The sequence below is a fragment of the Capricornis sumatraensis genome, chromosome 2 (assembly GCF_032405125.1).
Source record: "Capricornis sumatraensis isolate serow.1 chromosome 2, serow.2, whole genome shotgun sequence".
In the NCBI taxonomy this organism is placed as follows: domain Eukaryota; kingdom Metazoa; phylum Chordata; class Mammalia; order Artiodactyla; family Bovidae; genus Capricornis; species Capricornis sumatraensis.
Genome location: NC_091070.1, coordinates 172,861,600 through 172,878,343, shown reverse-complemented (window position 1 = coordinate 172,878,343; position 16,744 = coordinate 172,861,600). Strand labels below are relative to the sequence as shown.

General features: G+C 36.0%; 1 pseudogene; it reads left to right on the top strand.

Annotated features, from left to right (window-relative positions):
• The first annotated feature begins 14,843 nt into the window (after nt 1–14,843).
• LOC138070076 (actin-related protein 2/3 complex subunit 2 pseudogene) lies at nt 14,844–16,308 on the top strand (annotated as a pseudogene).
• Nucleotides 16,309–16,744: the final 436 nt, after the last annotated feature.

The following is a 16,744-nucleotide window of genomic DNA, read 5'->3' as shown; positions in this document are numbered from 1 at the left end:
AACTACACAATTATCAATAAATTTAGACATGGCTATTGCCTTATGAGCAGGAGCCGTAATTACAGGCTTTCGCAACAAAACTAAAGCATCACTTGCCCATTTTCTACCACAAGGAACGCCCACCCCACTAATCCCAATGCTAGTAATTTTCGAAACCATCAGCCTCTTCATCCAACCAATAGCCCTTGCCGTACGAGTGACAGCCGACATCACGGCAGGACACTTATTAATTCACTTCATCAGGGGAGCCACCCTTGCATTAACAAGCATCAGTACCACAACAGCACTTATTACATTTATTATTCTAGTCCTACTAACGATTCTCGAATTCGCAGTGGCTATAATTCAAGCCTACGTATTCACCCTCCTAGTTAGCTTATACCTGCATGACAACACATAATGACACACCAAACCCATGCTTATCACATAGTAAACCCAAGCCCCTGACCCCTCACTCCTTTACCAGGAGTATATATTTTGAGGTGCGTCTGTGGGTGGAGGTGTGGGATACAATGGAAACTACTGAATATCAATCAACAGAGAGGAATGAAAGACCTGGGAGAGCAGCTGTCACTGAAGCTAAAGTAGAAGAAACAAGTGTGATGTACTAAGAGGAATTGTATTCTAATAGCAGCTTATTTAAGTTCTCAGAGGAATTATGAATACAATTCCTTTAGGATTTCAAAACGTTTTGTGACTTAATTCAGACTAATTAAAGTACTCATGTGTTTATTTACTTATTCACTTACCGAATGGTTTTCTGTGCATGGGAGATACAGGAAGATAGACTAAGTTTACCTCTCTGGAGAAAAAGGAGATTTTAGCAGCGTAGAAAACATTCTAGTAAGGCTTTGGCAACTGGGAAGGGGGGAGAAGAAAAAAAAAAGACATTTTAGGGTCTAGAATGGCATAAGCCATTACCCAGAATCATGAAAGAGTGTGTAATTTTCCAAGTATGTTGGATATTGTAAGAGCACTGGAGCCATAGAAGTATTATAGATCATGAATAGGCTGGAGCAGAATATGAAACTGGATAAGTCCTGAGGGCAGCTTCTGAAAGACTTTCATAGAATGTTACAGATTCTTGATATAGTCAGTCCAGAAAACCTTGAATATCTTAAAATACTTTCAAATATATGTTTTAGAACAATGAACGTCAAAGCTCAAGATAATGCATATGGGGCAAAGAGGCAGGGAGAAAAATAATTTGAATATTATAATGACAGAGAAAAGATGGTGATCACCTGATTTGAGTCAATAGTATAGGAAGGAGATACGATTATGATTTAAGTTATAATTGACATGTACACACTGCTATATGTAAAATGGATAACCAATAAGTTCCTACTGTATAGCACAGGGAATTCTGCTCAATATATATACGAACCTATATAAGAACCTAAATGGGAAAATAATTTGAAAAAGAATAGACACATGTATCTCTTTGCTATATATCTGAAACTGACACAGCCTTGCTAATCAGTATACTCCAGTATAAAATATAATTTTTTGAACTAAAAAAAACAAATTGTATTTCTTAAAGGATATTTGAAATATAAAGAATGTATGAAGTGTGTGTGTGCGTATGTGCTCAGTCGTGTCTGACTCTTTGTGACCCCATGGACCTTCCAGGTACTCCTGTCAATGGAATTTTTCAGGCAAGAATACTGGAATGGATTGCCATTTCTTTCTCCAGGGGATCTTCCTAACCCAGGGATTAAAATCACGTCTCCTGCATTGGCAGACAGATTCTTTACTGCTAAGCCACTAGGGAAGCCCAAAGAAAACCACAATTATTACTTTGTACAATTCTTGATGTGTGTGTGAATACAAATGTGTAATATATGTTATATTTATATATATATATACATACATACACACATTATATTTCACATATATGTCTTACATGTGAAAATTTATCTCTGGTATTTAGTTTCACATTGTGTGATAAGCATTTTCCCATATAGTGATATAGTTTTCAAAAAATTTGATGTGATCCCATAGTACAAGTATTAAACATCACTTGAAAGTATCATAAAATATCTAAACATTATTTGAAATTTATATTGCTTCCAATTTTTAAGCATTATGCAATATTGAGGATCTTGATTTACATTGATAGTTGCTCATTAATTTCATAGAAATTTTCATTTTTCCAAGCTGTACTTGAGGTTTATGTCATTCCACCCTGACTAATTAACAGTATCATCTAAAAATTGGCAATTTAATCGGTGAAAATAGAATATCTTACAGCTGAACATTTTTTACTCTTATTTGACAAATATATCATGAATAATTACCTAGTCATATAAAGAAATTCTTTAGGTTTGTATTGTCACTGCTTGTACATTGTAGTAACTTGAAAAATTCAGTGGGTCTAGAATTCTAGAGAACTATCTATTATTTATTGATTAAGATTTTTGTTTTCTTGATATGAGACAGAAAATGTGTAAGTTATTTATACCGATTAGAAATTTACTAATTTTGAAGTGCAGCATCAACACTCTCTGCATCTATCAACAGTCATCAGTTTGTTTTGTGAAACATCATAACTACTCTAACCTCAGCTCATATGTTTTGGATGAAGTCAGCCTCATTTCTGGTCACCAGAGTTGGAAGATGTAATTTGAGAAAACCAGTCAACACGTTTCATTTTTCTTGCTATAGACATTTCTTTAGGGAGGGTCATGAATCCAAGTGAAGCCAATTAAAGATAATGAGAGCCAATTTTCTCAAGGAAATCAGACTGTCCTGTCCACTTGGTATGTTGACGTTATTGTAAAGTTGAAGAAATCTGGGGCAACTGAGCCACATTAAGAAATGGCAGATACTCAGTCAAAAGCTAACTGAGACAATTCTGAACTTAGCCACTCTCAAAGCCACATCCATCTTTCTACAGTTGAATTACATGAGTTTCTTTCCTGGTGGCTCAGACGGTAAAGAATCTGCCTGCAATGAGGAGACCCAGGTTCAAACCCTGGGTTGGGACGATCCCCTGAAGAAGGGAATGACAGCCCACTCTGATATTCTTGCCTGGAGAATTCCATGGACAGGGGCTACAGTCCATGGGGTCACAAAGCGTTAGACACAACTGAGCAACTAACATGTTCACTTTTCACTTCACATTATTCCTTAAACTAGTTTTCATTTGATTTTCTGCTATTTACAACATAGAGTTTTCATTGTAGAGAAAAACTTACCACCTTTTCCTCATCTTTTTATATCAGTTATTCATTTAGTTTGAGAACGTGTAATTTCTCAAATCTTAGATGTCAGAGTCTCTAGGATCCTAAGATATTGAGGCTACTTTTCTTCAGTGTAAACACAGTATAATACTGTGTCCCAGATTGTGTCACTTTAATTTTGGAATTAAGTGTATTCCTATTGTTCTTGGAAAAACTTCATTATGAACAAAGATTAAAATTCATGAATATTTTATGAAACACATGAATGGATCAGCTCTTTGTATATTTAGCAGAGTTAGTGGCCTGTGTCATGGTGTAGTTCAAGGATTACAGGTGTTTGCTACATCATAAAAGCAAAGCAAAACATAGCCTTTATCCACATTAATAAAATCCTGTTTTTAAGTTTTCAACTTTCTTAGTTTCTAGGTACATAATATAAGATTTAAGTAAGCATGTTTAATATGAACACAATCAGTGTGAATTCATTTGTTAATCTCATTTATTTGGAATTATATTACTGGTGGAAATTGTCTTTGCATTTGTTATATACTGAGAAGCATTAATAGGAAATTAGACATTTTTCTCTTTGATCATAAATGCTTCTTTTCAAAATAAAAGTGGTATTCTTACTATAAATATGCAGCAGTTTCCTGTTCATGCCAATTGGTTTTTTCCTGTTTTATAATCTCCAGATGGGCAAAACTTAACTCAATTCTCTTCTCCCAAGCTCTATAATCTGGTTAAATAATGTCCACAGCAAAAACCTAGATTTGTCAGATGCTGATTTTATACCCATATTCAGTTGTTCACCATAACTTATCCCTCTAACCTCCTAAATATCAACTACAGTCCTCTCCTTCTTTCCATCCCTAAATCTATGGCTTTTCTTGAGGTGTGGGATAGTGGGGCACAGTGCTGACTAATAACTTCATGTGTGGGTTACTGAAGTAAATTGCATGCTCTGTTTCCCTGATTCTGACGTCTCCTTGAATCACGGAAACAGAGCATGCAATCTACTTCAGTAGATTTTCTGAATCTGGCAAAATAGGAACAGAACAGTGGTTTTTATTTATAGGTCAAATGTGGCCATGCATTGGTTTTTCACTAAAAAATTCTTTTGTGTGGTTAGAATCTTGTTTTTTAGAAATAAAAATCATATTCAGAATGTATTTGAGACTTCTAATATAACAAAATTTCCTTTGTCCCCCACACTTTTCCTCATGCCTACCTGTGAAGTTCATTTTAGCACATCCTCTCATCTACCCTTTCATCCAGCAATTTAACTGTTATACATTAAGTTCCCGCTTAAATAACACTACATTTGATATACCCAATTCTCACATTGATCCCATAGTGTAAGATTTATTATTTCAAGGTAAGAATTGCTTTACAGAAACGGAAATTGCATGACATGGATCCCTGAGAAGAAGTGACAATGATTTTGCTAAGGTTATCAGGTAAGGGGGGTTAACAAGGTACACCTTCACACTATAAGCTTTAATCACATTGAGTTACATTCATTATAACAAAGTCACCCTTTCTTTTCTTCTCTCCATGACTCCCTTTCTGCTTGAAACACTCCTTTCTTTCAACCCACTTCAGTGGCCATGCATGTATATCTCAATCACTTTTTGATCCAGTATATACAGAACAGTGCTTACTCAGTTTGGAGGAAACTTGTATAGTTTGCTTTGTTCCTATTTGCAAGTACTTAAGAAGCTATTGGTGTAGGTTAATGATTCTCAACCCTTCATGACACACTGGGGAAACTTTGAAGCATATTCTAACAGTATTGGGAAATATTGCCCTTTCCAAAGGTATCATTTTTGTGTTCAACTTATTGTGTTGGATAAGTTTATGGACTTGGGATCCAGGGAGATCTAGGTCAGAATGACAGCTCTTTCATTACCAGCAAGGAACTCATAGGTGTTAATTAAAGTCTCCAAAATGCAATTTTCTTCTGAGTGAAATGGAATGACAAAGATATTTTCTTTTTAATAATAAGTTATTGTGAAGATTAAATGAGATGGAGCATGAAAAAGCAGAGCACAGTGCTTGCCACCTTTTTTTTTTTTAAATAAGTATTATCTGAGAAGTGTTATTATTGACATTCTTTTGTTGCTGTTACTGGGTCTAAATCCTTTTGTTAAAACATTCCCAATATGTTAGATATATGATAATAATCATCTTTTCAGAACAATATAAATATGCTAGGTAGACAGACATAATAATGATATCTTGTGAAAGCTGATTAGATATCTTTCAATGATTATTTAGTCTTGCTTCTTACTGTCATCCTGCTTTTTTTTAATTTATTTATTTTTTAATTGAAGGATAAATGCTTTAGAGAATTTTGTTGTTTTCTGTCAAACCTCAACATGAATCTGCACAGGTATACCTATAACCCCTCCCTTTTGAACCGCCCTCCCATCTCCATCTCCATCTCCATCTTGCTTTTAGAATAGCTTTCAAGTTTACCAATGATGGGAAAGTCTGTATATCTTAAAAATATCTGTTTAATAATACCATATTTTTCTAGAATATAATAAAAAAATGTGATGAAGGAAATTTAAAAGACCTCAAAAGTAATCATTGATTAGAACACATATTGCTTGCAATATGCTTGGACTTTTTTTTTCCTTGTACTTCAAATGTGTCAAATTGCAAAGGCTAATATAACACCTTTTAAAAACCTAAAGCACTGAACAGGCATAATCCCTCTAAGGAAAGAAGAAACTCTTTAGCAATGGTGCAAATTATTTGTAGACCTCCTGCTGGAACAAGATAAGTTATTAAGATTTTCTGAAATGATTGACTATTGTTTTAGCTGCTCTTTGTATTTCAACACGGGAGATAAAGACACTTTGGATGGAAGTCCAAAGGCCTTCTCTCTTGTTCGTCAATTCTATAGCATTTGGCAAGGCATTTTGTCTCTGTGTACCTCGGTTTCTGAGGTAATTTTCTGATAAATTAGCAATTTTGAATGCACTATGTCTAATCTGTATTGAGAGCCATGCTCTATTGTAGTAAGGTCCTGGAACATCATAGATCGAGAGACTTTGTTCTTTACAAATTGGGTAATTTGACATGTTACATAATCTAATTGAACAATTTTTTTTTAATCAGAAAAAATGAATATAATTGTGTTGACTTTATTTTTTTGAGACATATACATTAACTTATTAGCCTGGCAGATGCTAGGTAGTCAGCAAATATTAGCTAAATTAATATTTTATCAGCATTTTGAAAATATGCAGTTCCTAAATTTAATCCTTAATAGTTAATCAAACGGAGAAGGCAATGGCATCCCACTCCAGTACTCTTGCCTGGAAAATCCCATGGGTGGAGGAGCCAGGTGGGCTGCAGTCCATGGAGTAGCTAAGAGATGGACACGACTGAGTGACTTCACCTTCACTTTTAACTTTCATGCATTGGAGAAGGAAATGGCAACCCACTCCAGTGTTCTTGCCTGGAGAATCCCAGGGACAGGGGAGCCTGGTGGGCTGCCGTCTATGGGGTTGCACAGAGTCGGATACTACTGAAGTGACTTAGCAGTAGCAGTAGCAGTTAATCAAAATGCATATCCTTTCAGTTAATTGTTTGAGCGTTTATTTATTCAACAAATATTTTATTAGATTTGGATCATTTCCTATGTTTTACACAAGTCTCTGGGTATACTGTGATTAACAACATAGTCATAAGCATAACCTTCATGGAGTCATGTGGGGAACAGGCAATATGCAAGTAATACATATGTTAAGTATTTAATTAGAAACTATGATATGGTTCAGAAAAAAACAGAAATTTTTGTAAGGGTAAAGAATGAGAGGTTTCCCTGGTGGCTCAATTGTAAAGAATTTGCCTGCCAATGCAGAAAACACAGGTTTGATCCCTGGTCTGGGATAATCCTACATGCCGTGGAGCAACTAAGTCGTTGCATCACAGCTATTCAGTATGTGCTCTAGAGCCCAGAAACTGAAAATGCTGAGCCCATATGCTGCAACTGCTGAAACACACCTGCTCTATAACCTGTGCTCTGCAACAGGAGAAGCTGCCTGGGCACTGCAACTAGTGAGTAGCCCCCACTCGTCACAACTAGAGAAATGCCTGGACAGCACCAAAGAGCCAGCACTATGTAATTAATTAAACAAAATTAAATTTAAAAAAATTTAATGAGGTTTTTAAGATTGACTGTGGTCAGAGAAGGTCTGTCTGAGGAAGTGTTATCTAAGTTGCAATCTAAAGTTTGAAAGAAGCAGACAAAGTGAAGAGTGATTTGAAGGGGTATTCCAGAAAGATAACACGTCATGGGTCAGGGGGATGGGGAGGGCCAGGGAAAAGAAGGGCGGATAGGAGAAAGGTCTGGACAAGATTTAGGAAGAGAAACCTCTTTCGGCTAAGTGGTATGAATGAAACATGATGAAGAGTAGCAGGTTTTCAAGTTGGAAGATTTCAGGGACCAGATTATATTTGGCATCACAGAACATAAGTATTTTCAAAATCAATCAAAGTGAAAAAGGATAGCACAGAGGATTTTAAATTAGAAGAATAATGTGATTCCAATCTACATTTTAAAAGCTCATTCCCACTGCCTACTAGATAGGTATGTATAGGAAAGGTGCAAAATTGAAAGGAGAGAAATCAGTCAAATGATACTGCAGAACGTAAGTTTTACTGACATAAACTAGGGCTGCAGTATTGAGCATGGTTGATAAAAATAATGACAATAACAACAATAATTATAATAACCTTTATTGAGACTTTATGATGTGCCACACACCATCCTGGATATTTATTTCCTGAGGTTTGTGAAGTTTATTTTTTGAAAAAAAATTTTTTTTTTAAACAGCACCAGGTTTACAACAAAGTTGAGAGAAAAATACAAAGTTTATTCTTATGTCTCTTGCCCTCTCATATGCATCGTGAAAGTGAAGTCGCTCGGTCATGTCCGACTCTTTGCGACCTGTGGACTATAGGCCACCAAGCTCCTCCATCCATGGGATTCTCCAGGCAAGAATACTGGAGTGGGTTGCCATTTCCTTCTCCAGGGTCTCATATACATAGCCTCCCCCTATTATCAACATCACTCACCAAAATATTTTTTTTGTCTTTTTTTAACCAAGGGTGAGGTACATTAATACATTACAGTTACTCAAAGGCCATAGCTTACCTTTGTTTTCACTTTTGGTAAACCATAGTTTACCTTAGGTTATACATCCTATGAATTTGAACAAATGTATGATGATATGTGTCCATCATTATGGTATGATGTAAAATATTTTTACTGCCTTAAAAATCCTCTGTTCTGCCTATTCCTCTTTCTAGCCTCTTACCCTAGGAAACTACTGATCTTTTTATTGTCTTCAAAATTTTTTCTTTTCCAGACTGTCATATAGTTAGATAGTAAGTAGCTTTTTCAGATTGCCTTCTTTCACTTCGTAATGTGTATTTAAGTTTCCTCCCTGTATTTTCATGGCCTGATAGCTCATGTCTTACTAATATTCTTCTTTCTGGATGTACTGTAATTTATTTATCCATTCAATTACTGGAGGACATCTTAGTGGCTTTTACGTTTTGGCAATTGTAAACAAAATTGCTATAAACATCCTAGTGCAGTTTTTTTTGTTGTTGTTGTTAAGTTCTGAACTACTTTTTGTAAATATCATGGAGAATAAATGCTGAATCTTAGGTTTAGCTTAGTAAAAAACTGCCAAACTGCCTTCCAAAGTGGCTGACCCATCTTGCATTCCTACCAGCAATAAATGAGTGTTCTTCTTGCTCCAAATCCTTGCTAGTGTTTGGAGTTATCAGTGTTCCAAATTTTAGCCATTGTAATAGGTGTTCAGTAGCATCTAATTTTTTTTTTAAACTGCATTTCTCTGGTGGCATATGATGTGGAATACCTTTACATATGCTTATTTGCTGTCTTTATATCTTGTTGGTGAGGTGTCTCTTAGGATCTTTGGCTCATTTTTTAATCATATAGCATTTTTCTTTCTTTGTGGTTGACTTCTAAGAGTTCTTTGTATATTTTAAATGTTTGATCAGATGTGTCTTTTGGAAATGTTTTCTCTCATTCTGTGGCTTGCCATTTCATTCTCTTGATAGGTATTTCAGATAGCACAATTTTTAAAATTAAGTGAAGTCCAGCTTATCAGTTATTTATTTCATGAACTGTGTCTTTGCTGTTATATCTAAAAAGTGATTGCCATATTCAAGGTCATCTTGATTGTCTTCTATCGATCCTCGCGGAATTTTATAATTTCGTGTTTTATATTTAAATTCATTTTGAATTAATATTTGTTAAGAGTATATGTCAGCACATGTTAAACATTTTATGTATGAGTTCTTATGATGAAAGGCTACAGTTTGGAGGAGTTATTACTTCCCGCAGATCATGCTACTAGTGATAGAAGAGAATGGGCATCAGGAAGCTCTTTATCACAGCCCACACTCTTAATTATGATGCTGTACAACTTCACTGTAAAACAGAGATCTGATTAAAGATATGTTTTAATGTAGAATATATCAAACTTAAAAATGAGTTACATTTGGGAGATAAGATAAAGTGAGAAATCAAAGAATAAAAGATATTTCTGATGTTTTTATGTTTCTGTATGTATCATTAACAAAAATTAGATAAGAAAAGCTTATGAATAGTATGATATCCAGCTAAAGCCATTGACTTAAATAAGATTGTCTATGGAAAGACGCTAGAGACAAAAAGAAGAACCATAAAAAAATTCAACATTTTATTGTGTATGATAGAGGAGAAAGAAAATGATTTCAGGACAAGCCAGTGAGGTAGGAATGTAAATCCAGGAGTGTGTGAGTGAGTGCAGCTACAAGAACGTTAACAACACATTTGACTATCAAGGAGAATTTCAGGAAATTGAGGAATTAGAAATGTGTTATTCGGAAACAGGGGTCATTTGTGATAGTAAAGAAACTTTTCAATAAGTAGAGGATTGAAGCCATACTGGAATGTGTCTGAAATGGTTAAATGGAGTATGAAAATTTGAAGACACTATATGGAGACAACATTTTCTATTCATCAAATAAAACCAAAACATTTACTTATAAATTTCTAAATAGCAAGAAATAAATGGTAAGATGTTGAAACACAGAGAGACTAAGGAAGAGATATGGGTGCTCTGAGGCACCAGGCGGTTGAAATAGTCTATATGGAGCACTTAAGAGGGTGATTACTAGAGGAATGTGAAGGGTTATTGGGCAATATGTAGATTCTCTTTGAGTGTTGCAGTCATAAATTTTTACTGACCTCTATATTAATTGTATATTATTTTCACATCAATGGTCAGCTTCATAGGGCAGGTGTGGAGAAACTAAATGGTGAGTTCATGTAGGAATGATGTTTTTCCAAATTATTCCTGGAATAGAATCAGTCAGAAGAAATTATAATATTATAAGGAATTGATTACTTTAATAAATTGTAGAATATTAACTGGAAAAAAAATGGAAGGCAAGTGGAATGCAATAAGGGACAAATAACATTTGGACAGAAATGGAGTTGATTTAATATTTTGGAGGCATTGCACAATAATAATATTATCAAGGCATAGTAATGTCAAGAGTATAACCTAGATCCTGATGTAGAATGATACAGAGACCATTAAAGGTAAAGAAGTTTAGGAACTAGTAGAATAAATTGTTCCATTAATTATCAAATGGATGTACATGTAATGTTATGAATCAAGATGGAAAAGTGCTTATGCTTTCAGAGTATGCAGGGCAGGCAACAGGGAAGTGTATGAGAATAAATTATTTTATATAAAACTCTAAGTTAAAAAAAATAAAGAAGAGAGTAATTTTCTAAGATTAAAATGTACATACCATATCTAAATAGCAAGAAATAAATGGTAAGATAAACAGGCAAAGAAACAAAAATAAAATCCTGTCTCGTTTTAGCTATGGTGATTGGCAAAGCAACATTTTTCTTATATACCCATTTTGAATAAATAATACATCTTTTTTACAATTTTATTTGATACCACAAAGATTTTTCAGAATGTATAAATAGAGTTTAATTTCCTCATTTCTACCCCATCATTCCCAAATGTAAAGAGGAAATAGAAATGGGTCAACTTAAGGATATTCATTACAAGCAAAAGCAAATCAATGGAACTTCTAGTTCTAGACAATACAAAGTAATTGGGCTAAAATTAATTTACAACCCTATTTGAAAATCCACCAGCTTGACAATGCAGGAGACATAGAGATGTGGGTTCAATCCCTGGGTCATGAAGATCCTGTGGAGGAGAGCATGACAGTCCATTTTAGTATTTTTGCCTGGAAAATCCCATGGACAGAGAAGCCAGCGAGGCTACAGTTCATAGGGTCACAAAGAGTTGGCCATGACTGAAACAACTTAGCACACATACATGAAAAGCCACAGCTTCATATATTAAATAACCTGTATTTTTAAGGCATTGGATATCAGGCAATGAATGACTGCATCTCTTGATTGATGAAAAACAGTAGAGGATAGCTCTGAAATTTCAGTTTTCAGGCCACAAGACAGGGCAGGAAATGCAGACAGAGCTCAGCAGACTGCCTGGGATGAGAAGCCATTGCTGAGCATCTAGGGAGACCAAGGTGGGTAGAGTTTGCAGGACAGAGTATGGAGAATAAAAAGAAAAACAGAGGTCTGCAGAGGGTTCTCTTACGGTATTCAGCAGGGTAGTGATGACTGTGTACATACCCGAAAGCTACTCAGGGAAAGAATCACCCAAAGGACTAGAAGGAATAGTGGTCAGTGTTCATGCAGGGTCTGAAATAGTGACTGTTTCTATCAGTGAATAAACAACCTGTAATTCATGAAGCATCAAATAAATAACTCAGAAGAGCCATTTCTAAGTAGATGGAAATAATTACTCTAGTCTTAACACTTCTCTGCAAATGCAAAACAAAATTTAACAGTAATATTTGAAAAGACAAACTGTTTCTAAGTAACTTAACTACATCTTAGAGCAAACTTCAAGAATATTACAGAAATTAAAACAGAAAAAAATCCAGCACAGAAAAAAGTAAAATTCACAACGTCTTATATCCAATCAAAATCACCAGGCCTGCAAAGTAGAAAACAGAATGCAGGATGGAGTGAAAATCAATCATTTTAAACTGACCCAGAACTAATGTGGATGTTAGAATTAGAAAGCTGTTAAAACAGTTAATACAGCTCTAGTATATTCAGAATTCAGGTACAGAAATTGAATGCTTTTAAAAAGCCACACACTGTAATTCTAGAGAAGAAAACTACAAAATATGAGATAAAAATTACAGTGGATGAAATTGATGTTAGACATTGCAGAAAAAATTCTTAAAAAGATGGGAATAACAGATTACCTGACCTGCCTCCTGAGAAATCTGTATGCAGGTCAAGAAGCAACAGTTAGAACTGGACATGGAAGAACAGACTGGTTCCAAATTAGGAAAGGAGTACATCAAGACTGTATATTGTCACACTGCTTATTTAACTTATATTCAGAGTACATCATGAAAAATGCTGGGCTGGATGAAGCACAAGGTGGAATCAAGATTGCTGGGAGAAATATCAATAACCTCAGATATGCAGATGACACCACCCTATGGCAAAAAGCGAGAAAGAACTAAAGAACCTCTTGATGAATGTAAAATAGGAGAGTGAAAAGTTACCTTAAATTTCAACATTCAGAAAATGAAGATAATGGCATCCGGTCCCATCATTTCATGGCAAATACATGGGGAAACAATAGAAACAGTGTGTGCTTAATTGCTCAGTCATATCCTACTGTTTTCAACCTTATGAACAGTAGACAACCAGACTCCTCTGTCCATGGTGATTCTCCAGGTAAGAACACTGGAGTGAGTCGCCATGTCCTTCTCCGGGGTATCTTCCCAACCCAGGGATTGAACCCAAGTCTCCTTCATTGCAAGTGGATTCTTTACCATCTGAGCCATGAGGGAAGCTCTGGAAACAGTGAGAGACTTCATTTTGGGGGACTCCAAAATCAATGCAGATGGTGGCTGTAGCCATGAAATTAAAAGACACCTGCTCCTTGGAAGAAAAGGTTGTCTATGACCAACCTAGACAGCATAGCAAAAAGCAGAGACATTACTCTGCAAACAAAGGTCCATCTAGCCAAAGCTGTGGTTTTTCCGATAGTCATGTATGTTTGTGAGAGTTGGACTATAAAAAATGCTGAGCACCAAAGAATGGATGCTTTTGAACTGTGGTGTTGGAGAAGACTCTTGAGAGTCCCTTGGACTGCAAGGAGATTCAACCACTCCATCCTGAAGGAAATCAGTCCTGAATATTCATTGGAAAGACTGATGCTAAAGCTGAAACTCCAATACTATAGCCACCTGATGCGAAGAACTGACTCATTGGAAAAGACTGATGCTGAGAAAGATTGCAGGCAGGAGAAGGGGATGATAGAGGATGAAACAGTTGGATGGCATCACTGACTCTATGGACATGAGTTTGAGTAAGCTCTGAGAGTTGGTAATTGACATGGAAGCCTGGTGGGCTGCATTTCATGGGGTTGCAAAGTGTTGGACACAATTGAGTGACTGAACTAGACATTGAAGAAAGAAAAAGTTTGGTAAATTTGAAGACATAGTGATAGAGTCCACAAAAATTAAATACAGAAATGAAAATTTTTAATCTAAAAAAATGACAATTTTCTTTTTCAAATTTAGTGGAAACTACAAACTTACAGATATAATAAATCCCAAGCACATGCACAAAATAAACTGCACCAAGACACATTATAATTAAATTACTCAAAACTGAGGATAATGGAAAAGTTCTTAGCAGCATTCAGAGAAAGAAAGATACATTATAAATGAAGACAAAGGGTCAGGGTCAGGATAGTAGCACATTTTTCACTGCAAACAAGACAGGGGAGAAAGTGGGAGAGTAATAACTTAAAAGTACTGAAAGGTAAAAATTGTCAACATAGAATTTAAACTCCAGAAAATATCTTATAAAATGGAAGGTGAAATATTTTTTGTATGTAGAAGCTAAAATAATTTCTCACCAGCAGACAAACCTATAAGAAATATTAAAGAAAACCTTTCAAATAAAAGGAAATTACATCAGATAAAAATGTAAATCTGCACAAAAGAGTGAAGAGTTTAACAGTAGTGGCAATTACATGTGTAAATATACAAGACTTTTTTTCCTATATAATCCTTCTTATGAAATAATAGAATGCAATATAAAATTTAAAACACACGCAGAAATTTAAGGTAGATAACACAAAGACTGGGGGGCAGGTAAGGAAGCATACTATTGCAGGTATTCTTATGCATTATGTGTAAAGAGGTATAATAACACTTAAAGATAGATTGTGATAAGTTAAAGATGTATGCTGTAAATCCTGAAGGAACCACTAAATTAAAAAATTTTAATAATTTTAGTCAGTAAGCAAAAAAATATAAAAAATAAAAACAGAAAAAATACACTCAATTTAAAAGTGCAAGAACAGACAAAGAGCAAATAAAAGAAGGGACAAGTAACTGTAGATTTAAACCTAACTCTTGGAAGTGGCCGGCTAGAGCCAGGGGCTCAGTGGGGACCAAGCTTGTCCATGAGGCAGCAGTGACGGTGGCTCCTTGCCAGGCAGGTTCAGGCTTCAGGGGCCAGCGGCCACCATGATCCTGCTGGAGGTAAGCAACCACATCATTGAGGAGACGCTCACACTCAAGTTTTGAGAACGCAGCCGCCGGGAACAAACCAGAAGCTATAGAAGTAACTTTTGCAGATTTTGATGGAGTCCTCTATCATATTTTGTAGAAGATAGGAAGAATAAAAGAAAAGCAGGCCCAGCAAGGGCCACAAAAGAAATTTATAATTATTGATAAACTGGATGCTATAAAGCATGAGACTCTTGGAACAAGTCCAGAGGGAACAGTTCATAGTCTTGAAAGTAAGATATGATACTTGGGTTGTAAAACCGACCCCAGACTGTTTCTCAACTGGCGTCTCAGAGTCACATGTTTTATGTATCTGGTAGAAAAATCTATAGATAAGAATATTAGTCTGAGTTACTGATTTGTCATTGATTATTGTTTCTTAATTACTCAATGGTTAATGATCACTTTGTTCTGTGGCCCTAAAGGCCACATGAGTTATAGCTTAACTCCCCGCATATTCTTTCCTTTATGGCTGAAAGTATAATTAAGCTGGCTTGGATTCAGTTTCGGCACCTTCACCTTGGAGCGGTGTTGGTCCTCTTATCCTCACTTTTCACTGAATTCTTGTGTCTTGTTTCTCATTCTCTCACCATATGGCACTTTCAGAAACCCTGCTTGTCGAGCCAGTCTCGACAATATTTCAAATCCTGATGGAGACAAAATAAAAGTGATGGTCAGTTTTTCTTTGAATTCTACAAGGAACTTTAGGCACATGGTGCTGATGAGTTATTAAAGAGGGTGTATGGAAGTTACTTAGTAAATCCAGAATCAGGATACAATGTGTCTTTGCTATATCACCTTGAAAATCTGCCCGCATCCAAGGATACCATTGTGCATCAGCCAAGCGTGTTGGAACGAAACTGTTTTGCCTCCGTCTTTGAGAAATACTTCCAGTTCCAAGAAGAGGGCAAGAAAGGAGAGAACAGGGCAGTTATCCATTATAGGGATGATGAGACCATGTATGTTTGAGTCAAAAAAGGGCAAAGTCACAGTAGTCTTCAACACAGTGATTAAGGATGATGGATGATGTGGTCATTGGAAAGGTGTTCATGCAGGGCAGAGCCAGCCACACAGCCCAATAGGTCCGCTTCAGCCAAACGGGGGAGCCTCTCCTAGAGCTGAAAGATCCCGATGCCACTGTGGGCCACAGCATGGCTACATTACCTTCGTGCTGTTACCTCGCCAATCCAATGTCAGTGCTCATCAAGACAACACCATCAACCTGATCCACACGTTCCCAGACTACCTGCACTACCACATCAAGTGCTCGAAGCCCTATATTCACACACATATGCAGGCAAAAACATCCGACTTCCTCAAGGAGCTGAACTGTGCACGCCCAGATGCCAAGAAGAAGGAAATGAAAACAATCGCGGGGAAGACGTACTTTTGGGAACAGGAAGAGGAAACGGTTGGCAACTGAAGGCTGGAATACTTGCTACGGGATAATCGTAGCTTTTAATGTTGTACCTCTTCAGGTTCTTAAGGGATTCTCTGCTTTGGTTCCATTTTGTACATGTTTGGAAAGTAATCTGCAAAAGCAAGCTGTGCTTGCAAGGACTTCATGGTTCCCAAAAATAAAAAATAAAAAAAAAAATAAAAAACTATTCCACTTGATCAACTTAATTCCTTTTATTTATCTTCCCTCCCTCACTCCCCTTTCCCTCCCCCTTTTTTCCAAGCTGTTTTGCTTTGCAGTATGTTACTGATAATGACTTGCAGGATAATGCAATCTAAACTTTTTTTCTCTATGTATTTACGTTCAAAACTCCTGAATCTAAAGAAATATGGTTGGAGTCATTAATAAAGAAAATATTTATATCTTTAAAAAAAACTAACTAACTCTAAAGGTAATTGTA